The sequence below is a fragment of the Cupressus sempervirens genome, chromosome 8, assembly GCF_028749045.1.
Source record: "Cupressus sempervirens isolate cs-2001-9-10 chromosome 8, ASM2874904v1, whole genome shotgun sequence".
Taxonomy (NCBI): Eukaryota; Viridiplantae; Streptophyta; class Pinopsida; order Cupressales; family Cupressaceae; genus Cupressus; species Cupressus sempervirens.
The window spans coordinates 647,381,550-647,406,943 of record NC_143125.1 but is presented as its reverse complement, the minus strand read 5'-3'; the positions used below and the strand labels follow the sequence as shown (position 1 = coordinate 647,406,943).

The window sequence follows — 25,394 nt, the reverse complement described above, 5'->3', positions numbered from 1 at the left end:
AGACTTTTGTTGTCGCAAATTGCGATGCAAGGGCGTCTGTCGCAATGGAGATGGACAAAGCTATCACAATTTATAAAAATATGGGCGAAGACTTCCTATTCACATCATTGTATGGTTGAAGGTTTACTGTCTCAACTACAACATCCTACATTTTTAGATAGTCATCATAGTTCTGACTGTATTGTTGCAGGCCCAACGATAAACCACTGGAAGGGATGTCGTAGTGGTGATGATGTCAGATGAAAATGCCATTGGAGCGATGACCATCTGTTAGTAGTTTCCGTCACAATTGCGATGATAATGTCATTTGATTGATGGCTTCCCATTGAACAAGCCATCCAAATTGCGACAGATTGTTGCATTATCAAATTTTTTTTAGATGGTCTTATATGTTAAAGTAAATTTAAATAGACAAATAGGGTATGAATGTGTATATTAAGGGGATAAAGTAGGAACAAAAATATACATATATAGAGTAAATTGAAATGGGAAATAACCCATCAAAGTGGAACTGGAAGTAATAAAATGAGATATTATATTAGCAAGATTAAATAGTGAGTAGTAGAATCAGCTATTTGAAACCTAAGATAAATTTCATATGTTTAGGATAGTATTAGGCATTACAACCATGAAGTCATTAGGGAATGAATCTAATAAGAATAAAGTAAACTTATGGGAGGCAAAGAAAATTAGAAATCTCACTCAATAACATACTTATGGAATATCATGGCTCTAAAATCAAAATTAAATCTAGATAACTTTTGAGTGGAAACATTACAATATATTAGATAAAACCTCAAATTATTGTGCCAAGATTATGCATCCATATCTAAGATGACAACTATGATGAAACAAGATGCTAAGTAACATAATTAACAAAACAAGTGAATTGTATAAGGGAGTTTGTAAATGTGTATATCTACAATCAACAATTGCACCATAAAAATTACAAACCACATGATACATGAAAAAATATAAAGAGATTCGAAAGGGGGACACTACAATCATATAAAAATAGGAAGAGATACTCCATTATATCCAATTGATGAAATTCATGCTTGTTGGTTTGAATATCAATTAATAGTCTTACATAGGTAATATTATTAATATTATCCATGCAAGCTCCAAATTTGTGATCTAAGTGAAGTATCAGTTAGCAAGAAGTCTCCTTCAATAGAATTTAAAGAAACCAGTCCAAAATATTATAGGCAAGCAACAGGGCTTCTCTTGGAAAAAAACTCTGAAGACTAATTTTACATTGATCACTCCTTATCAAGAATACATCCAATTATAGTTTTTTCCTTGTTTAAGGGTGCTAGACAAACCTTCATTTAATAATGGGGATTGTTGTTAGTGTTATAGTCCAACAAGGATAGGTACATGGTTTGTTAAAATTGTTGTAGGCATTAGTTTAATGCTTTGATAGCAATGATTTCAATCTCATGGAAGGTTCTCTAGATACATTATCAAATATCAATGAAGATATACAAGAGGGGTTGGATGCTAGTGTACCAAGCTTTCAAGAGTGACCTATTGATATTTTTTTGCCTAGATTATTTTAGTTTTTGCAGTCACCATATGTTTCTCTCAAGAAACTAAGACTTAGCTCTATGAACTAGTGTATTGAGCTTGTGCCTAAAATATTGCTATTATCTATGGATAAGTATCTTTAGGGCCTTTTTACTCATTCTCATGATCTGGCAATTGAAGTGTGGAAATTGGTATGTGTTTCATTGGTTTAGCTTCTTAAGGCTCAACCTAATTTCCTGCAACCCTACAAAGAAATGTAATTGTGTATATGTTGTAAGAAAATTAGGATGTTGATGAAGAAGTGGCTCTCAAGTCATGTGAATTCTGGTCTGGGTAAGTGCACCAAGTTGTGGTGCCTAAAGGGGGGTATAAGTGGACACTTTTTTTTTTTTTTTTTTTTCTGAAATCAACAATTTCTAAACTTCAACAAGAATTTGAAGATAGTTATGCTCAAAATTTTAAGATATGACAACAACAAAAGTAGTAGTCCTTTGAATCTAGTTTCTAAACTACTAATTTTTTTTCCAAGATGGTTTAGTTTTAGGTCCTCAAAAAAGGGGGCCGTAGAAAGTGGTACTGTTTATTCCAAAAAAAAATAACACAGTACAAAGTGTGGCCCCCCTTAAATTTTAACTTTTTTTTTGAAATTCTTTAATCGCTCTAGTCAAAAGTTACTTAACACTGTGTAGTTTATCCTAGATTTTTTGAGTAATTTTATAATGTGTATTTTTTTAAACTAAATTTTTAAACTAGACACATCCCAAAAATGTGAGATATCTGTGTGCTCTCCCTAGAAATGATTGAAAACTAATCTAAAATGAAAACTTCTTTTTTTCAAAGTGTGTAGAATGGAGTCTAGTTTCTAAAAATTGAAGTTGTTGCAAAATTCAATGAACGAGCTAAAATCTACAACCCAATTAGTACATGTTGGTTTTTGACAAAACATGGACATACATTTAAAAGAAATTATAGATGAAACACTTGAAATAGTTCAAATAGAAAATAAATTATATGGTTATATAGCTAACACAAAGACCTACCATGTCATGTAGCCTAATCTTATTGATGCTCAACCACCAGGAATCTTGAAGGAGAGAACACAAGAAAAATCAATCATTTTTTGTATGTTTGCAACAAAACGCATCTCAGACTAATTTACAAACTCCAAACCTTTGGGTTGGATCCCTAAGGGAAAACCAAGCCTTAGGCTTGGTAGAATGCAAAGGTTTGAATAGCATGTATGCCCTACAACACGCACACTTTATTTAAAGCTTTTTAAATTTGGGTCTCAATAGTGTGTGTGTGCTATAGGGCACACACACTATTGAGACCTAAATAGTGCATAGAGAGGGAAGAAGAGAGGAAAAAATAGAGCAAGAGAGAGGGGGGGGGGATGGGTGTGTGTGTGTGTGTGTGTGTGTGTGAGAGAGAGAGAGAGAGAGAGAGAGAGAGAGATAGAGAGAGAGAGAGAGAGAGAGTAGGGGATGGGAGAGAGAGGAAGTGAGAGAGAGTAGGGGTGACAGAGAGAGTACGGGATGGGAGAAAGAGGAAGTGTGAGAGAGAGTAGGGGTGACAAAGAGAGAGTATGAGATAGGAGAGAGTGATTGAGAGTAGGGGATGTGAGAGAGAGGAAGTGTGAGAGAGTGAGTAGGGATGGTAGAGAGAGTATGGGATGGGAGAGAGAGATTGAGAGTAGGGGATGGCAGAGAGAGAGTGGGCAATGGGAGAGGGAGCAAGAGAGGAAGAGAGAGAGAGGAGGATGGGAGTGTGTGTGAGATAGAGTAGGGCATGGGAGAGAGTGTGAGAGTGAGAGAGAGAGTAGGGGTGGTAGAGAGAGAAAGTAGGGGATGGGAGAGGGGAGAGAGAGTAAGGGATGGGGGAGAGAGAGTAGAGAGAGAGAGAGTAGGTGGTGGGAGAGGGAGAGAGGGGGGATGGGAGTGTGTGTGAGAGATCTAGAGAGTAGGGGATGGGAGAGGAGAGAGAGAGGGGGGATGGCAGTGTGTGGGTGTGTGAAAGAGAGAGAGTAGGGGATGGGAGAAGGGAGAGAGAGAGAGTAGGGGATGGGAGAGAGAGAGAGTAGCTGGTGGGAGAGGGAGAGAGGGGGAAATGAGAATGTGTGTAAGAGAGAGAGAGAGAGAGAGAGAGTAGGGGATGGGAGAGAGGAAGTGTGAGAGAGAGTAGGCATGGTAGAGAGAGAGTACAAGATGGGGGAGAGAGATTGAGAGTAGGGGATGGGCGAGAGAGAGAGAGAGCACAGGATGTGAGAGAGAGATTGAGAGTACAAGATGGGGGAGAGAGAGAGAGAGTAAGCAGTGGGAGATAGAGTGGGAGAGAGAGAGTGAGAGAGAGATGAGGATGGGAGTGGATATGTGTGAAAGAGATAGAGTAGGGAATTGGAGAGGGGGGAGAGAGAGAGTAGGGGATGGGAGAGAGAGAGTAGGTAGTGGGAGAGGGAGAGAGAGGGGGGATGGAAATGTAAGAGAGAGAGAGAGAGTAGGGTATGGGAGAGAGTATGAAAATGTGAGAGAGTAGGGGGTGGTAGAGAGAGAGTAGAGAGGGAGAGAGTAGGTGGTGGGAGAGGGAGTGGGAGAGGGGAGAGAGAGGGGGGATGGGTGTGTGTATGTGAAAGAGAGAGTAGGTAGTGGGAGAGGGAGAGGGAGATGAAGAGAGAGAGGGGGATGGGAGTGTGTGTAAGAGAGAGAGTAGGGGATGGGAGAGAGAGAGTAGAGAGGGAGAGAGTGGGAGAGAAATAGTAGGTAGTGGGAGAGGGAGATACAGGGGGGGATGGGAGTGTGTGTGAGAGATCTAGAGAGTAGGGGATGGGAGAGGAGAGAGAGGGGGAGATGGGACTGTGCGGGTGTGTAAAAGAGAGAGAGTAGGAGAGAGAGAGGGGGGGAATGTAAATGTTTGTAAGAGAGAGAGAGAGTAGGGGATGGGAGAGAGTGTGAGAGTGTGAGAGAGAGTAGGGGGTGGTAGGGAGAGTACAGGATGGGAGAGAGAGAGAGACTGTGAGAATAGGGGATGGGAGAGAGTGGAAGAGAGAGTAGGGGATGGGAGAGAGACTAGAGTAGAGAGGGAGAGAGAGAGAGAGAGAGATAGTAGGTAGTTGGAGATGGAGTGGGAGAGGGAGAGAGAGGAGGGGGATGGGAGTGTGTGTGAGAGATCTAGAGAGTAGGGGATGGGAGAGGAGAGAGAGGGGGAATGGGAGTGTGTGTTTGTGAAAGAGAGAGAGTAGGGGATAGGAGAGGGGAAAGAGAGAGAGATTAGGGGATGGGGGAGAGAGAGTAGGCAGTGGGAGAGGGAGTGGGAGAGGGGGAATGAGAATGTGTGTAAGAGAGAGAGAGAGAGAATAGGGGATGGGAGAGAGTGTGAGAGAGAGTGGGGGATGGGAGAGAGATTGAGAGTAGGGGATGGGAGAGAGAGAAAGTAGAGAGGGAGAGAGAGAGTGAGAGAGAGAGATAGTAGGTAGTTGGAGATGGAGTGGGAGAGGGAGAGAGAGGAGGGGGATGGGAGTGTGTGTGAGAGATCTAGAGATTAGGGGATGGGTGAGGAGAGAGAGGGGGAATGGGAGTGTGTGTCTGTGAAAGAGAGAGAGTAGGGGATAGGAGAGGGGAAAGAGAGAGAGAGAGATTAGGGGATTGGGGAGAGAGAGTAGGCAGTGGGAGAGGGAGTGGGAGATGGGGAGAGAGAGGTGGAATGAGAATGTGTGTGTGTGTGTGTGTGTGAGAGAGAGAGAGAGAGAGAGAGAGAGAGAGAGAGAGAGAGAGAGAATAGGGGATGGGAGAGAGTGTGAGAGAGAGTAGGGGATGGGAGAGAGATTGAGAGTAGGGGATGGGAGAGAGAGAAAGTAGAGAGGGAGAGAGAGTGAGAAAGAGAGATAGTAGGAAATGGGAGAGGGAGTGGGAGAGGGAGAGAGAGGGGGGTGGGAGTGTGTGTGAGAGATCTAGAGAGTAGGGGATGGGAGAGAAGAGAGAGAAGGGGGATGGGAGTGTGTGTCTATGAAAGAGAGAGAGTAGGGGATGGGAGAGGGGAGAGAGAGTAGCCTGAGAGAGAGAGAGAGAGAGAGAGAGAGTAGGTGGTGGGAGAGGGAGTGAGAGAGGGAGAGAGAGAGTAGGTGGTGGGAGAGGGAGTGGTTGAGGGAGAGAGAGGGGGGATGGAAGTGTGTGTAAGAGAGAGAGTAGGGGAAGGAAGAGATTGTGAGAGAGTGAGAGAGAGTAGGGGGTGGAAGAGAGAAAGAATGAGATGGGAGAGAGAGAGTGAGAGTAGGGGATGGGAGAGAGAGAGAGTAGAGAGGGAGAGAGAGAGTGAGAGAGAGAGATAGTAGGCAGTGGGAGAGGGAGTGGGAGAGGGAGAGAGAGGGGGGATGCGAGTGTGTGTGAGAGATCTAGAGAATAGGGGATGGGAGAGGAGAGAGAGTGAGAGAGAGTGGGGGATGAGAGACCTGAGAGAGCATGAGAGAAAGGGATGTGAGAGAGAGAGTAGGTGGTGGGAGAGGGAGAGACAGAGAGAGTAAGGGATGGGAGAGGAGAGAGGGTGAGAGAGAGTAGGGGATGGCAGAGAGAGAGTAGGTGGTGGGAGAGGGAGAGTGAGAGAGAGAGTAGGGGATGGGAGAGGGGAGAGAGTAGGGAGAGAGAGTAGGGGATGGGAGAGGGGAGAGAGAGAGAGAGTAGGGGATGGGAGAGAGGAGAGAGAGAGTAGCCTGAGAGAGAAGGGGGATGGGAGTGTGTGAGACAGAGAGAGTAGGGCATGGGAGAGGAGAGAGGGTGAGAGAGTATAGGTAGTGGGAGAGGGAGAGTGAGAGAGACTAGTGGATGGAAGAGGAGAGAGAGTAAGAGAGAGAGAAAGAGAGTAGGGGATGGGAGAGGAGAGAGAGAGCGAGAGAGAGTAGGGGATGGTAGGGTAGGGAGAGATGTGTTTTGACATAGTGTGTACGCACTATAGTGTGTATGTGCTTTATAGTGCATATGTGCTATAATGTGTACACACTATGTGAAATCACCAAAAAATGGTCACAAAGCAAGTTTGGGTCCCTTTTGATCCATATTCTGCTTTTTGCCTATTGTGCATTCTGTTGTTCCAATAGAAAACATGGGTTTCAAGCTATTGGAAGTTAGGAAACACTATTTGAAGACTTTTTGAAGCTAACAAACACCAAATTTAATCATTCAATCAGCTTTTTGAATATTCTTTCTACAGAAAAAGTTAGTGCAGTCCTTTTTAAATATTGTTTGTTGATATATAGAGACAACTTTGATTATAATTTGACATGTTTAATATATAGTGAATTCATTGAAATTTTTATGTTGAATGAATTGTTATTTGGAAATGGTTAGAAATTTGGCAAGTTGTTTGATATATATTGTGTATTCATTGAAATAATTGTAATTTTTATATGTATTTGAATGATTTGTAATTTACAAATTGTAAGTAATTCAGATGTTTGAATAATTTGACATGTAGAAATCATCACCATGCCAAGGAAGAAACCAAAAACTCAAACAAATGAAGATAGGGAGAGAGATTTGGAAATTGAAAGAGATAAAATGAAACTACTATGTGAACAAAGAAATTGCAAAGTATTAATGAAGAATTAACTTTCAAAGAGGATCAAGAACTAGCAATACAAATAAACAAAGAGGAAGAATTGGAAAGACAAAGAGAACGAATGAGACTATTATGCTCAAGAAGACAATTGAATTGTGAAGCTACACCATCTTCCAATGTCGGAGTCATATCATCCTCTCATGTTGAAGAGAAACTAATTTTTAGATTCGATGATGTACACACTCCATCATGTCATGTTGAAGGCACAACATCAACATATCAAGTAGGTGATCTTCCATCTTTTGTATCTTATTGCCAAGGCACATCATCTTTGGTTCAAGATACACAAAACACTCAACCTTATGTTGATGTTCAAAATGTTGAGGGAATGGAAGAGATTATAACACCTTCTAGAATTCATTTTAGAAGATCAAAATATTTGATTGATATTGATACTAACATTTTGAAATCAATGCTTGACAAGATTAGCAAGTGTACTTATCAAAAAAAAGTTAATCGTATGTGGAGATTATTCTTTGAAGAATTAAATATTATAGGTCAATGCCAATTATTTGTTGAAATGATGAGAAATTTGAAATTTAGGCCTATCATGAATATTCTTGGGCTAAGAATGATGGACAATTCAAATGAAAAAAGTATTGTAAAGAATATAATGAGTGCTTATGACAAAGTGGGTTCTAAATCACGTACCAAAGATAGTAATATCACAAGAAGAGTACTTACATCAACAATAGTAAGTACCCAAATGAAGAAAGTTTGACTCATGAGAAAGACAAGAAAAACATTGAAAATTGGTAGAGGTACTCTAAGGAGAGCCATGCTAAGGTGTGAGAGATTGGAAGATAAAAAAAAAAATGAGTTATGAACATTTAGCGATAGACTACCATGAAAGGATAAAGAGATTAGTGAAGCTTTGGAATCATTGATCGAAGATTTTTTGAAAAATAACACACATGTTTCCCCTAATCAAAGAGATGTTGTAAGAAGGAGGATTGGTAGCCAAAATCGTGACCCACATGCGAAACATTTTTTGGACTCAACTTAGACACAATTTTGTGCAAAATGTATTGGTATGATCCTCAAATTCGAATAAGTCAAAGATTTTTTGAGATGGGTAAACATTTTTATGTGAAGATAAATCACACACACACAACTTTTTGTTGTAGGATACATATTAAATTTTCTAACCATTTTCATGTTTTAAGGGATATATGTGTGTTTTTGCATTTTGAGTTTATTTTGCAGGATTGTGACATGAATGAGCCACTAAGATCTTCAAGGGAATCCATATCCAATATTTTATGTCAAATAGGGGATGACCAAAATTTTTACAAGACATCATGCTTGGATGGTACATGCTTATTTTGTGGTTCTTTGCAACTTTTATCAACTTGTGAACATATGAATAGTACAAATGCAATTGGAAATGAAATAGTAGATTACAAAAAATTTAAGACAGTGACATATGCTCTAAAATATGAGAAACAGGGTAAAAGATGTGATTTAGTCATTGAAAAGATTCCAGTGTATGAGTTCATGAAGATTTTTCTTGAAAAGATTACTTACAAGTATGCAAGGCATACACATAGAGCTAGATGGCTGGGTTTGCAATTCAAGTTGTGCAAGGATACGTTGCCACTAGATACCATTGTTTTGGTTGTAGACTTCATAGAGAACTTCACACTACAACCAAAAAATGAGGTGCAAGAAAAGTATTATACTTTTCAATAGGTTTCCATATTTGTTCACATAACATTCATGCATTCACCTACAAGTACAAAGGATGATAGGAAGATTTTGAGGGAGTACCATTTTTACATTAGCAATGATTGATCACATTCTATAGAGTTTGTACATGGTTGTTTTCAACTATTTTATGGAGATTTGGTTAATAGGGGCATAACATATCATCAACACATTATTTGGATAGACAATTGTGCATCTCAATTCAAGAATGCACATATGTTCTATTGGTTGAGTAGGATGCATAGGTTGTGTATAATTCAATATATGTGGAATTTCACAGAGGTTGGTCATAGAAAGGGAGAGCACGATGGTGCAGGTGCATGGATCAAAAGAGCCTTAGCTCGTGAAGAATTAAAGTACAAAGATGGAGCAATATTGACAGATGAAAAATCCATTGTCCAGTGGTGTAACACTGCAATGGATCCAAGTAAGGAAGGTGAGTCTACGGTTTGTAGATTTTTTTGGTTGATAGATAATACTAATATTGCACTATATGAGGATTGTTGCACACTAATAGGATTCAGTGAGTTGCACTCTTTCAGAAGCTTTGATGCAAGTTCATGGAGTATCCACACATGAAAAATGGCATGTTATTGTTTGTCATGTGTAGAGGAAAATTGGGATGACTGTGAGTCAATTGAATGGGTGGACACATGGGATATACGGGTTTTGGACCCAATTGACACCTATCGTCCCCCACAAGTATTGAAAATGGTAGAGATGGATTCGTCTATTGACTTTGACTGCTTGTCTGATCTAGTGCAACTTGGTAATATATATATATATATATATATATATATATATATATATCTTTGTAATTTTAATATGTAACTTTATAACTTTTACTTAAGTATTTTTTGAATTAATGACCGCATTTTGTACATTTGTCACTGCAGGCCATGTTTTTGTTATTATTACACCTAAAGACAATGAAGAAGGGAAAAATAATTATTTGTGTCATTGTGTCCAAGCCAAACAAAAATTGGATCATTCGGTTATAGATAGTGAAGGTTTAGAGTACCATATTGGTGCGGTGGTTGTAACCCACACATGGCTTAAATGATATTCTATGAAGAACCTTAACTTGTGGTTTTTCGAGGATTGGAAAATAGAGAGTAAGATTCTTTATTATTCAAAACTTGTTTTCGTATCAAATGCCCACTTGATAAAATATGGTGGAAAACCACATAATAATATTCTTTGGAAAGTTCACGAGTTAGACCACGAGGCAATACTTGAGACATTAAAATGTAGAGTAGATCTAGTTGGTTCATTAGATTGAATAGGGAGAGAGGGAGAGAGAGAAAGAGTGATCGATTGGATCTAAATACAATTTTGCAACCTCTCCCCCAAGACTATCCACATGACAAGGTGGGTATTGTTATTATGTGTAAGTGATGAGATAAGTTTAAATTACAAATTTTATGTTTTGAGTTGTTTAGAATCTAGATACATTATTTGAATTTATATTAGATTCTTTAATAGGACCCATTTTTAGATTAGTCATTTGAATAAGTGAAAGTTTATAGAATTTTTTGTTTAGATTAAAATGTAATGAAAGAAGATGAAAATTCTTAGAATGTGAATTCTTTGTGATGTAAAGTCATGATTGTGTGCATGTAACCAAAAACTTGAAACTAGCAAAAGCAAGGATATAATGGGAGAAGTTTCCAAGACTCATCAAGCCATTCAATAAGCTGCTTGATCATTACTAGAAGATCAAACAAATAATTTTTTATATTTGGAACATTGTTACCAATAATGATATTATGACTAACATGCTTTTATCTTTTATTTGTTTTGTCATCTGTAATAATTTTAGATAAACTCCAAAAAAACTTTATTTTCAAATCATAAACTTATAAAACCCATCTTATAAATTTTTTAGATGTTGTCTATTTGGAAGCGTTAAGACCAAAGTGTATGATCTTTGGTTCACTCCTAGTCACAAGATTCAATTTTTTTGCATATGTATGGATTCGGGGGTCAAATCCTTTAAGGATGACCATAGGTTGTTATGTTTGTTCGCTCTTAGTCTCAAGATTGTAAGGTTGTGATTGTGTGGAAGAATCCACACCCTTAAGGATAATCATAGGTGGTTCATCAATGTTTGATCTATAGCCTTCCTTTTTCCCTTTAGACCTAATCATGTTTATGTTCTCACAAGTTGGCTCAATCATATGTAGTTGATCTTTGCGGCCTATTTTTCTTCCTAGAACTTTCTTCTTGTTCATGCTTGGGTACCTGGGTTCATTAAAAACCTTATGACTAGTATTATTCATGAGTCCATCCACCCCAACTTTCTTATCATCCATAAGATCTTGAATGAAGTATTTAAGTTTCATATAATTTGATGTAGAGTGCAACAATGTAAGCACAACCTTAAGACCCAACCCCAAAACCAACACTCAAGATGTTAAAGGATTGAACAATTGATTTGTTCACTTCAACAAGTGTAGACCTCTACAAGGAGCTACTATGAGGGTTTTAAGACTTACCATACACAATTATGACACAAAGAAATTTGACCCAAATCAAGCCTTTAAGGACAAGTTCCCTTAATTTGAGTAAAATAGGGATTTTATGGTTCTAGGCCTCACGACTTCCAACAAAGGCTAGAAAATACTTAGTCAGAACCCAACTAATAAAAATCCACCACTAGTTGCACTCCCAACAACCTACAACAAAAATTGCAAGGAAGGACCTAGAATCCTATTAGGTCTCCAATCCCTGATTTTTGCCACTAACTTCAAAACTTCCCAAAAGACTTAAGGAACAAATCACACTTTTAGATACCATTTTTCAAGTTCTCTCAAACCCAAAAGTTGCAAAGGTTGAATCCACTCTAGCATATCATAACCTTTACTAAGTCCACAGGCCTAATTAGCTAGGTTAGGCTTGGGTTTCAAAGCAAGAGGTTAGGAATGGATGCATAGGAAAAAAATCCACTTCTAGGGTGTTCTACTAACTCAAAAAAGTACAATTTTTTTGATCACTAAGTCCTCAAAGTCTCTCCATCTCTTTATCTAATCCAGTCTCCTTAAAACTAGTTAAATACATGGTGATATTTGACCTAGGGCTTGTTCCCAAAATTTAGTGCCTTCAATTCCTATTGCAAAACTGAAAAAATCTTATTGTACACATCCCTAACTTGCTTCATACAAGTGGAGAAGAAATTCCACTCGTGGATTAGCAAGTTAGGACCATTTGAATGCCAAAACCCTAAAATTGAGGGTTTCTCACACCAACAAGCCTATAAACTCAATTACTTTTGAAAGAAAAATGATAAAAACTTCAAACCATTTCCAAAAGCCTTCAGAAACTTAGCATCAAATTTTAGATTAGAAAGGTCATCATCCACCCCTTATTCTTCCATACTATACTTGCAAAATGTCAAGAAATTGCATTGAAATAGGTATATTTTATTGATTTAAAAGAAAGGTTACAATTGGATCTTCCCTCTTTATCCATTTTTGAATGTCTCAAGCCTAAATAGGCTATTTCCAACCATACCACTCAACCATCAAATGGTTTGAGCTGTTGGGACTCCTAAACCAAAAAGTTGCTGACAATTTTAAAGCAACTTTCGCTGCTATAGCAAGAAATGTTGCATTTAAAATTTATTAACACTTAGAAACCTTCTTAGGCTTCCAAACCCCTAAGACACACCTAGAAAAATATGAAATGACTAAGATATCATCCATTAGGACCAAATGATGCCCAAGGTTTATAAACACACCAAGGGGTCTTGTGTCCTGTTAGCCACATTTATAGTCGCCAATTCACTTTCAGTTTTAATTTTTTCTCTCAAGCGCGTCTACTTACCTTGTCGCATGAGAAACTTAATGCCCTTGAAGTGCCCAGCCAAAGCCTTAAACCCACACGGTCAGCCCTTTTTCCCCCATTCTGAACCACTTTGAACCACTTTGAACAATAGTTCAAAATAGTTCAAAGTAGTTCAAAGCGGTTCGATGCGATTTTTATTACTAACGCTTCCCTTGTGCAGGTAATGTATCTCACTCGATGGTTTTTTCCTCTAAAGTAATTTGAACCACTTTGAACCTTGGTTCAAAGTAGTTCAAAGTAGTTCAAGACTCACGTAATGATCACTTTCAAGTGTGGAAAGATAGCGGGCTGTCTTTCACTCGTAATCTTGTCAGATGAGCGTGGTCTAAAGGACGGTCCTATTTCCAAGGAAGATAATCATTATAAATCATGCTGAAGATCTTCAATCCATCAAAAGGACTCAATTTGATTAATGTTGAAGCGTCCAAAAAAGGAAATAATTTAATGCGAAGCTCATGCAAAGGGTTTTCAAGCATGCGAAAGCTGGCGGAGGTGATGTCAAAGTAGTGGGTAATTATTATCTCATACCCTTGCACGAAGTTACTGCTTTCTTTTAAAACTCATGCAATTACCTCCAAAGTCTATTATCACGCAAGAAGCTCATATAGACGGAGAGCTGTTAAGGAAATAGGAGAGATTTTCTGGGTTTTCGGCGAAGAACAGGTGAGAATTTGACAATCCTGTTTGCTCTGCAATTATATTAATTTCCAGATTTGTCTGTTTAGTCTCTACATTTTTTTTAGATTATCATGAGGACGGTCTTGCATTTTTTGGGAAATACTTCTGGTTTGGAATGCAAGAGACTAGTTATATGTGACGCTGATCTATGAGGGGTAAAGATAGAAAGCCTGCAGACCAAGTTCTTAGAATATTTTAATGAAAATAATGGGTGCATGGAAGTGTTAACCAGTGGGTTGATAGAGGCCGCAGCATTCCCCCCATCATTTGTAAGCCCTAAACTTTTGCAGTTGTGTATAGATCACTATGATGTGAGGAGCAAAAGTATTCTGAGTGAAGATGGCACTCCTGTTCTTTCCATTTCAAGAGAAACTGTTGCCTCAGTCCTGCGTCTAACGACTAATACTTTTGCAGTGTTTTCACCTACCCAAGCCTTGGCTGAATATCAGGCGAATCCTAATACATTTCGAAATACCTTAGCCAGGAAATGGACTGAAGTCAATTATGGGGGTGGGTCTAGGCTTCCGAAAGTCATTAAAAAAGATCACATGCAACCTCACATTCATGACTTGGTCGTAATGTTGCATCATGTGAAGGGTTTAGCAGATGTTTCTCTCTTTGAGGAATGGATGTTTAGATATATAGAAATTGTTTTGAAGGGTGAGCAATGGATGGATTGGGCAAAAATCATTGCTACCTCTCTGAGGATGCAATTGAGGCGTGCCAAAGAGTTCTGTGAAGATTTCTACATGGCCTCCTATTTGACCTATTGTATTGCATGTACTTGCGACCTCACCCCTTTGCCTCATGGTAATTGGAATGAAGAAATGTGTGTGTTTCAGTATTGCCCTCTACTGCAGAGAGATAATGTCTTAGAAGATTTTCGCAAGGTTCATGATGTGCTTCTAGATAATGTCCATATGTCTTTGAAAAAGAAAAAGATGCCAAGGCTCTCCACAGAAGCTCAAAAGTTAGTACTGCAATATGGGAGCTTCTATATATAGTTTCCTAGGTTCACATACTTAAGAGTTGGAGGTTTTGAAGAAGAACCTGTGAAGTTACCTAGGTACGCCCTGGATTGTTTCATTTTGGCCGAATTGTGCAGACAACTCTTTTCTGTTGTGAAAGACAATCTGCCAAAACAAAATTGGAGGTTACTTTTTCCCATTTAATTGAGTTCATTTGTCTGCAGCAACATGGATGATGCTTCCATCATTGGGAGCAATTTACTAGGGTTCAATTTCGGTTTCTATCGTGGAAGGAGGGATTTTGATAGTAAAGGCTATGTAACTAAGACTCTTGGCCTAGAAATGCATCCTCTAACGGTTTCATATTTAGAAGATATTTGGGAAGATTGCAGAAATGAAGAAGAAGTGCTGTAGAAAGATAATACCAGGCTGACCCTTCAACAAATTAAAGCTTTCAAATTGAAGTTCAATGTAGAAGGGATAATGGATGATGGCCTTAATCTAATTGAACTTGGCTGGAAAGAGTCAGACGAAGCAAGGTTCTTGGCAGTAGACTGGTTCAAAGAAGAGGAAGATGACATTAATAGAAGAATCGAATTCATCCTTACCTATACGGATGATTGGTTGTAGCAGAGAGCTAACAGGAGTATCAAAGAGCCTCCTATTGAAGTAACTTCTTCTCTTGAATTTTTTCAATATGACAATTCCTCTCCCCCTGTTGTAGGTGACACAGTCATTCAAACAAAGAAAGAAAAATCTCATCTCCAGCCACAAACAATGGCCCCCAAGACAAGATCTCACTCTAGATCCGAAACTCTAGAACGGGTTGAGGACCGAAAGACCAAAATGGCATCTCTAGGCCCAAGCTTGGGTGAGGAATTGGAGCCATCTGATAGTGGAGGTGGAGATGTCCAATTTAAAGAAACCTCTAAGACAGACCAACTTAGATTCCTAATACCGATTAGGGATACACAATTGAGGCCAGCAAGCCCTGCCATCCCCTCCTGGCTCTCGAATTCAATCAACAAGAAAAGAAGCCTACAACCTGTGATTACGCCAGTTAAGGAAATTGTCACAAGATATGTGATGAAAGGTTCAAAGGCCAAGAAAATGAAAATAGATGCCCAGTTGGTAAAGGACCCCCAAACTAGGAAGATAACTGCGGAGGTGGCCACTTATACACAAAAGCAAGATTTTGTAGAAATTGATGAGGAAGGACTGAAGGTCACTTCCATTGATCTGGGGGCTATAAAAAGGAGCACTGGCAACAAATTTTTCAAGTTTTCTACTGATCATATGCTCACACAATCAGAAAAGGACAGCAGAGAAAAGAAGGAGCTGAAAGCTATGGTGACTTCCATGGCTGAGTACATCAATTCCTTGGTAAATCTTGGATTCGTGCCAATCATCCAGTTGCCGCAACCCTTTGATCCCAACTCTACAGAAAGCCATCTGCTGGCAAGACAGGTGCAAAGGGGGAAGCTCTTGATGGAGGCCATGGGAGTCTGGGTAAACAACATAACTCAGGAAGGTAACAAATTTATTTTAGAATTTACAAATGTCTACGCAGAAGGAGAAGCACTGTCAGGGGAGACTCAAATGTTAGTACCCATATGGGAAACAGAGTTATCACGATGCCAAGCCTTGGTTTCCCAGGTGACAGAGATAGAAAGCTTCGGCGTCCTTAAATTCCTGGGTGAAAACCCTATGAAAATCGTAGACCAGCGCATGCTATTCATCCTGAAGAATAACATGAGTTGGAAGGAAATGGTCTACAGGGAAGCAATTAAAGAAATCCAGAGCATTGAAAGTAGGATTACTAACGTGCACGAGGAACTTATTAAGGACATGAAGATAGTAAACCCAACGGGCATCTTGCAGTTTGATGAGAAAAACATGGACATAGAGGTGCTAAAAAGAATACAGGTGGCAGAAAGATGCGTGTCGGGCCCGGTTTTTAAGCCTGAAAAATGCCCACCCTGCTGCAACTCAAGAATTGGTGGCCATGTTTCGTAGCTGGAAATTAGTGCGGCAGATGGTTGAAGAAGAAGAGGAGGAAACAAGTGAAGGTGCGAGAGTTTAAAGGAATAGCTAGGCATTTTTCTTTTTAGTTTTTATAACTGTTTCTTGTTTTTAATTGAAAGAGCTGGGCTTTAATGGAGGCTCTTTTCGAGATTTCAAACTATAAATGTTGGGGTATTAAACCTTTTTAAGTTTCAAGGAATAGTATCTTTAGCAATAGATAGTTAAGTAGTAGACAGTGTTAAAAAAAATAAAAAAATAGCAAGCTGAGATAATACATGCATCTTTGAGCTTTCAGAAGACTTTGAGCATGAAAGTTATGGTATTCATATATTAAAGATTTGGGGTTTACGCTTTGAGACTTTGTGTTTGGGGCATTATGTTATCATTACTTTGTGAGTGAAAACTGTGAATCTCAAATCCTTAGCTGTTGTTCCTTTTTATGTAAGTTGATTGAGAATTAGTTTAATTTCAGTATTGTTTTTACTTGAAAGGTTGCATGTAATGAAGTGAGATCATGCTTTGAAATGGACTCTATTTACATGTTAGTTTTAAATTTCATTATTGTTTCATGATTGATGCTATTAATCACCTCGTTGCCACAGAGAAATCGAGAGACCCTTAAGCATTTTTTGGTGAAAGTGCGAAAATAATTTCAATTCATTGTAAATCCGAAAAGGGAGCTGTACCTTGAGAAAATTTAGAGAAGAAGTTAAAGAGTAGGGTAGAAACTTCTTCAATTGTTGTGAATAGTTGTTTTCCCCTAAGAAATGGGCATAGAGTAAAATCAGTTAATTGTAAAGGTGGGACAATTTGTTCACCAACAGATTTTTGGTGACTCTGCTGGGGAGAGTCTCGTTAAAGAACCTTAAAAACCCTAAGGAGAATTATGTATAAAAATGGTTCTTTCCCATAACAAGGTCTTCCCTGTATTACAACCCAATCTTCGATTCGAAGATACTCAAGAAGACCTGATAGCAGACTTAGCTGCAACCGCTTGGAGCTTAAGAAGGAATGGTCCACAATACCAGCATGTATTAATTGTGTTAGAAAGAGAAGAAGAAAGAGTCGAACTATTGAGAGGAGTACCAGAGGTCCAAGAAGTGGCAGTTGTTGATATGTTAGCTCAAGCATTAGTAAGGCCTTGAACTCACATCCACCAAGAGCTGGCTAACCAAAGATACACAAGAGGAGAACGAGAAAAAGGGATTCTTGATGAAAACTTCGAGCCATTAAAGAACTTGAAATTGCTCCTTGATTTTGATGACCTAAAGAAAAAGATTGTCAAATCTCAAAGTAGACCTAGTTCACCTCCAAAACAATCCCCTGTTTCGCCTTTAGTGCAGTCTTTGCTCCCCTTGAATACGCTTATTCCTGTTGCTATTAACGTCCAGCCTCTGCAAGCTATACCACCTCCAAACATGGCTGCCATCCAACCATGGGGTTAGAACATAGGACCATTAAACCTAGGAGTCAACCCTGCCCCATTGCCGAAAGGAGTTGCTGAAGTATTACCCAAGTTCGGCGGAGATGGCAAGATCTCCACAGAAGACCACCTGAGTGCCTTTCATTTAGCCTGCACCGTTATAAGTGTCCCTAGACAAGAAGTCGCGGTAAGATTATTTGTAAAAACATTGAACGATGCTGTCACAGACTGGTTTAATCATCTTCCCCATCACTCCATTGCTAGCTGGGACGATATGAAAAATGCCTTCGAAGATAGGTTCAAAACTCCTGAAAATGAAAGTTCCCTATTCTTCCAGCTTAGCCAGATGAAAAAGGAAATGCATGAACCTATGAGGGAGTTTGTAGCTAAATTCAACAGATTGGTTCAAAGAATCCCTGCAGCTTCTAGGCCTAATGCAAAAAGTCAAAAATCATTCTTCATCAATGCTGTACATCCTGATATAAGTTTTCACTTGATAAAAGATGCATGCGCCACCCTTTCTGCGGCACAAGCATTTGCTATCCGATTGGAAGATGTGTTTATCAATACAGGAAAATGGAAAAGAGAAGTTCAAACCTTAGGGACGCCTTGCTCTTCAAATTCAACTGATCCTGTATTACAAAAATTGATGAACGATATTGCTATGATGAAGAGACAACATAATAAAACCCATGGCCCTTTCCCTAACCCCTACCAAGACACACAAAGGTGATCACTACCTTAGAATTCTGACAAGAACCCCACCACAAGTTCTTCTCCCAGGAGACTACAGATCGAAGAAAGGCCCAAATAGAAAATGTGCTCTTTCCATATGATGAATGATCATGACGAACATGATTGCCCTAAATGGATAAATTGTGTACAAATGGCCAAAAATGCTATTGCTGTGGAACAAGCATCTGAGGAATCAAAGGTTCAGGAGGAAAATCAAGGGGCTTATTTTCTAGAATATGAATCAAACTCTGAGAAAGGAGGTACTATGTTCATGACCCTATAGAATCCTGCATGCACAGTGATGACTAGGGGATAGGGAAACCAGAAACCTTACCTCGGCAATAATCCAAATGCAACTGCTCCCAAAGGGAAAGACCCTGCACGTGCTGATCCAAAAGCCTTGAAGAAGATGGAGGCAACAGCTGGTAGTTCATCCTTTGATATTGTTGAGTTTTGCAAGTCATCCTCTATAACTTTCTCCCCTGCTGAATATTTAAGACTCAACCCTAAAGAACTAGACAAGCTGGTTAATTACGTGAAAGGTAGTTCTACCAATAATGTTCAATTCACAAATGATACTTCTAGTGGTCCAAATGATCGCAAGGAACCAATCTTTGTTTCAGAACAGTTCAAGACTAGTGCTACTTATGACGACATATCTATGCACTCTGTTCAAGGAGAAAGAGATGAAAGGAAGCCTGAACCATTCTATATCTCCTTGCTATTAAATGGATAGAAGCTTAGCAACTGCATTATCAATTTCGAGGCTTTAGATAATGTAATGCCCAAAGTTGTCACTCAAGCCCTAGGCCTCAATTGTAATCCAACCCTTGGTTCTTGCTATTCAATAGATGGAAAACAAGTGCCACTAATAGGACAAGTGAAAGATGTACAAGCTATTTTATATGCTTGCCCTGAGAAAAGAGTAAAACTCACCATCCTTATAGCCGACATTCCGCCCAGTTATGGGATGCTCCTCAGTAGAACCTTTTGCAAGGATTTCGGGGGAGAAATCAAACTAGATTGGTCGGAGGCATATATCCCCATAGGCAAGAAGCGGGTAAAGTTGGAGCCTAAACCAAAGAAAAAATATATAGTGACACCCTCAGATGACCCTAAGGCACAGATATTGTTCCAAGAATGTCAATTTGGGAACTACGTAATCTTGCCGGAGGAAAAATGCGAAGTGAGCAAAGTAACAGATTACAAAGATATGCTTTGAACCCTTGAATTTGATGGAAGTTGTTCCCATTCCAGATCAGGGGCTGGTGTCGTCCTTATTTCACCCACTAGATAGGTCTTCCCTTTCTCTTTCAAATTAGATTTTCATAACACTAACAACACTGCCGAGTATGAGGCATTGCTTTTGGGGCTACAAGAAGCAAAATATAAAGGAGTGAAACAACTAAGGGTAAGAGGAGATGCTGAACTTATTGTGAAACAGGTGAAGAACCAATTTTTTGTTAGGAGTGATAAGTTGAAGCATTACAGGAATTTAGTATGGGATGAAATTGAATCTTTTGAAGCCTTCTCTATTGAGTACATTCCTCGCATTCAAAATACGAAAGCTGATTCTTTGGCTGTATCGGCATCGTTATTACTACCACATCCAGAGTTTAAAAGTGATACTTATAGAATCAAAATGATATACAGACCTAGGGTCCTAGACAACATTAATCACTAGCAAGTTTTCAATGATGACACTCAGTTGAAAGAATTCCTTGAGTGTGTTGGATATTTTGCCAAAGTTTTCTTTGAAGGCTCTGAACACGTTGGTAAACGGTTAGAGAAGAGCTCATTGAAATTGGAGAAATTGTTCAGCTAAAAGGAAATAAAATCCCTAAAGGTCTGGTGTCTTTAGAAAATATTTTTGGCAGAAAGGACGATAGTTCCTTAAAGAAGGAGGTTGATTCTAAAGAGAATAAGGACGGTCATGACAAAGTCAACATTGGGACTAAAGAGAACCCCATGTTAGTTTCTATTGGAAAAACCTGCTCTGTAGAAGAAAAAAGAAAGTTGGTTGAACTTTTGATTTCATACCAAGATGTCTTCGCCTAGGGATATGATGATCTAAAAAACTTTAGAAATGGCGAGTTTGTTCACCACATACCTTTAAAACCTGGGGCTAGTACTTTCAGGCAGAAACTCTGAAACTATAATCCCAAGGTATCAGAAGCTATTTTCAGAGAAGTGGAGAAAATGCTAAAGGCCCATATAATATATCCCATACATCATTCAACCTAGGTGGCCAATATCATCCCTGTAAGAAAGAAAAGTGGAGAAATAAGGATCTGTGTAGACTTCAGAAATTTAAACCAAGCAAGTCTCAAGGATAACTACGCATTGCCCACTATGGATCATGTTCTGTAGACGGTGGTTGGATCTGAAGTAATGTCCATGCTTGATGGATACTCAGGATATAATCAAATCTGTGTTGCGCTAGAGGACCAACATAAAATAGCCTTTATTACCCCTTGGGGCACCTTTTCTTACAACCAGATTCCTTTTGGTTTGATCAATGCAGGAGCCACTTTCCAAAGAGCTATGAACTCTTCTTTCAAGGATTTGAGAGATAGGATTATTGTGATAAATTTGGATGACCTAACAATTTACTCTAAGAAGAGGAAATCTCACCTTGAGGATCTAGAAAAAGTGCTCGATAGATGTAGGCAACATAAGATATCTCTGAATCCTAAGAAGTCCATATTCTTTGTAGAGGAAGGTAAACTTTTGGGGAACATTGTATCACGAGATGGTATAAGGATTGATCCAGAGAGAGTGGAAGCCATACAGAAACTAACTCTGCCCACCAATAGAAGTGACCTGAAATCATTCTTTGGTCAGATAAATTTTTTAAGAAATTTTGTTCCAGAGTTCTCTGAGAAGGTAAGGTACATGCTAAATATGATGAGTGAGAAGCACCCTTTTAGATGGCAACAAGAAGGCAAGAAAGCTTTTGAAGACATCAAAAAAACTATCGCAAATGCTCCCATGCTGGTAAGCCCGAGTTTTGAAAAAGATTTTATCATTTACTGCTATGCTTCTGAACATTCAGTATCGAGTATTCTGACCCAGCTGGATGAAAAAGGGAATGAAGCCTCGATTGCTTTTATGAGTATCCCATTAGAGAAGCATGAATTGAATTATACTCAAATTGAAAAACATGCATTCATAGTGGTTAAGGCGTTGAAGCAGTTCAGATATTATATTTTGCATTCCCATTCCATTGTGTACGTACCGAAGACTGCAGTCAAGAGAATCTTAACCCAACAGGAAGTAGGAATGAATAAGAGGGCTATATGGGTGGCTAAAGTTCAAGAGTTTGACCTAACAATCAAACCTACTTCTCTGGTAAGGGGAAAAGGCTTGTGTAAATTGATGGCTGAAAGTAAAGCTATCTCTTCTGCAAAAATTGAAGAAACCCCTTTTATTTTGCTGGTCAGTTTGACGGATCCATGGTTTTCAGATATTGCATATTTCTTAACATATGGTGAATGCCCTTCCCATATGAATCCTAAAGAGAGGCAAAATCTCAGATTGAAAGCTGAAAAGTATGTGATTTCAGATGGTGTTCTGTATAAAAGGGGGATCGACAGAACTTTCCTAAGGTGTGTAGACGAAGAACAACAGAAGGCATTGTTGAAGACCTATCACTCTGAAGCCTGCAAAGGTCACTTCTCATCCACAGTTACCGCTTTCAAGATACTCAAGAATTTTTTTTATTGGCCAGGTGTGTTCAAGGATGCATACAAGTATGTGAAGGGATGTGAAAAATGCCAACTTTTCACTGGCCGTCCTCAGTTAGCGGCACTACCCCTCAGACATGTGGTCATCAATGAACCTTTCCAGCAATGGGGTATTGACTTTATAGGACCTCTGAATCCACCATCCAGTGCCGGGCATTGTTACATACTGACAGTGATAGACTATTTTACCAAATGGGTGGAAGCAATTCCTACAAAGAAAGCTAATTCACGGGTAGTTTGTGATTTCCTATTGGAGCATCTTTTCACCAGGTTCGGGGTACCTCAAAAAATAGTTTTAGACAATGCCTCTTATTTTTCCTCTAAAGGAATATCTATTTTCTGTTATGAATATGGTGTGTCATTAGCTCATTCATCAGACTATTTCCCACAAGGGAATAGGTAGGCAGAATCTAGCAATAAGAATCTGGTGGCAATAATGAAAAAATTGGTATCTGACAACTCCAGAGACTGGCATAAAAAGCTCTATGAGGCATTATGGGTAGACCGGATCATGCCAAAGAGAGTGATTGGCATGGCTCCCTTTGAACTAGTATATGGAATTGGAGCTCAAGTATCTTTACCATTGGAACTATCTGCCGCGAAGCTGCAATCAGTAATTGAAGATCAGGTTTTTAAACACTCTTTAGAGAGAAGGGTAATGTATCTTCATAAGCTCGAGAATGAAAGAAGTAAATTGGTTGACCACATAACAGAACACCAGCTGAAGGTGAAACGTATCTTTGACAAGCGGGCCAAGCCATGACAATTTCTAAAAGGAGATGAGGTTCTTCTATGGGATAAAAGAAGAGAACCTAAAGGAGCCCATGGAAAATTCAAATCTCTTTGGAAGGTTCCTTTCCTCATTTCAGGAGTAGTTGACCCAAAAACCTTTCGACTGAAATATCCAAATGGGACGGTTCTGTCTTTTACCTATAATGGGCAGGACCTGAAGTTAGTCAACCTTTAGCTCTTGCAATTCCTTCCCCTTCCCATGTACATAATTCTTTTTGTTGTGCTTTGCCTCTCTTTCCTTTTCTTTGGTTTCTTTTTTCTTCCCCATTTCTGAGCTCTCTGTGTATTCCGCATACACAGTCCCCAGTCAGAGCCCCTGTTAGCCACATTTATAGTCGCCAATTCACTTTCGGTTTTTATTTTTTCTCTCAAGCGCGTCCACTTACCTTGTCGCATGAGAAACTTAACGCCCTTGAAGTGCCCAGCCAAAGCCTTAAACCAACATGGTCAGCCCTTTTTCCCCCATTCTAAACCACTTTGAACCACTTTGAACAATAGTTCAAAATAGTTCAAAGTAGTTCAAAGCGGTTCGATGCGATTTTTATTACTAACGCTTCCCTTGCGCAGGTAATGTATCTCACTCGATGGTTTTTTCCTCTGAAGCACTTTGAACCACTTTGAACCTCGGTTCAAAGTAGTTCAAAGTAGTTCAAGACTCACGTAATGATCACTTTCAAGTGTGGAAAGATAGCGTGCCACCTTTCACTCGTGATCCTGTCAAATGAGCATGGTCTAAAAGAAGGTCCTATTTCCAAGGAAGATAATCACTGTAAATCGTGTTGAAGATCTTCAAGCTGTTAAAAGGATTCAATTTGATTAATGTTGAATCATCCAAAAAAGGAAAGAATTTAATGCAGAGCTCATGCAAAGGGTTTTCAAGCATGCGAAAGCTGGCGGAGGTGATGTCAAAGTAGTGGGTAATTATTATCCCGTACCCTCACACGAAGTTACTGCTTTCTTTTAAAACTCATGTAATTACCTCCAAAGTCTATTATCATGTGAGAAGCTGGTATAGACAGGGAGCTATTAAGGAAATAGGAGAGATTTTTTGGGTTTTCGGAAAAGAACAGGTGAGAATTTGACAATCATGTCTGCTCTACAACTATATTCATTTCCAAATTTGTCTGTTTAGTCTCTGCATTTTTCTTAGATAATCATGAGGACGGTCTTGCATTTTTTGGGTAATACGTCTGGTTTGGAATGCAAGAGACCAGTTATATGTGACACTTATCTACGAGGGGTAAAGATAGAAAGCCTGTAGGCCAAGTTCTTAGAATATTCTAATGAAAATAATGGGTGCATGGAAGTGTTAACCAGTGGGTTGATAGAGGCCGCAGTGTTCCCCCCATCATTTGTAAGCCCTGAACTTTTGCAGTTATGTATAGATCACTATGATGTGAGGAGCAAAAGTATTCTGAGCGAAGATGGCACTCCTGGTCTTTCCATTTCGAGAGAAACTGTTGCCTCAGTCCTGCGTCTAACGACTAATACTTTTGCAGTGTTTTCACCTACCCAAGCCTTGGCTGAATACTGGGCGAATCCTAATACATTTCGAAATACCTTAGCCAGGAAATGGATTGAAGACAATTATGGGGGTGGGTCTAGGATACCAAAAGTCATTAAAAAAGATCAAATGCAACCTCACATTCATGACTTGGTCGTAATGTTGCATCGCGTGAAGGGTTCAGTAGATGTTTCTCTCTTTGAGGAATGGATGTTTAGATATATAGAAATTGTTTTGAAGGGTGAGCAATGGATGGATTGGGCAGAAATCATTGTTACCTCTCTGAGGACTCAATTGAGGCGTGCCAAAGAGTTTCGTGAAGATTTTTACATGGCCTCCTATCTGACCTATTGTATTGCATGTACTTGCGACCTCACCCCTTTGCCTCATGGTACTTGGAATGAAGAAATGTGTGTGTTTTAGTATTGCCCTCTATTGCAGAGAGATAATGTCTTAGAAGATTTCCACAAGGTTCATGATGTGCTTCTGGATAATGTCCATATATCTTTGAAAAAGACAAAGATGCTAAGGCTCTCCATAGAAGCTCAAAAGTTAGTACTACAATATGGGAGCTTCTATATACAGTTTCCCAGGTTCACATACTTAAGAGTTGGAGTTTTTGAAGAAGAACCTGTGAAGTTACCTAGGTATGCCCTGGATTGTTTCATTTTGGCCGAATTGTGCAGAAAGCTCTTTTCTGTTGTGGAAGGCAATTTGCCAAAATAGAATTGGAGGTTACTTTTTCCCATTGAATTGAGTTCATTTGTCTGCAGCAACATGGATGATGCTTCCATCATTGGGAGCAATTTACTAGGGTTCAATTTCGGTTTCTATCG

At 39.2% G+C, this 25,394-nt stretch overlaps 1 pseudogene; it reads left to right on the top strand.

The window, feature by feature from the left end:
- The first annotated feature begins 1,337 nt into the window (after window positions 1–1,337).
- Window positions 1,338–25,394, top strand: part of LOC149544096 (transportin-1-like) — a 67,133-nt pseudogene continuing 43,076 nt past the window's right edge.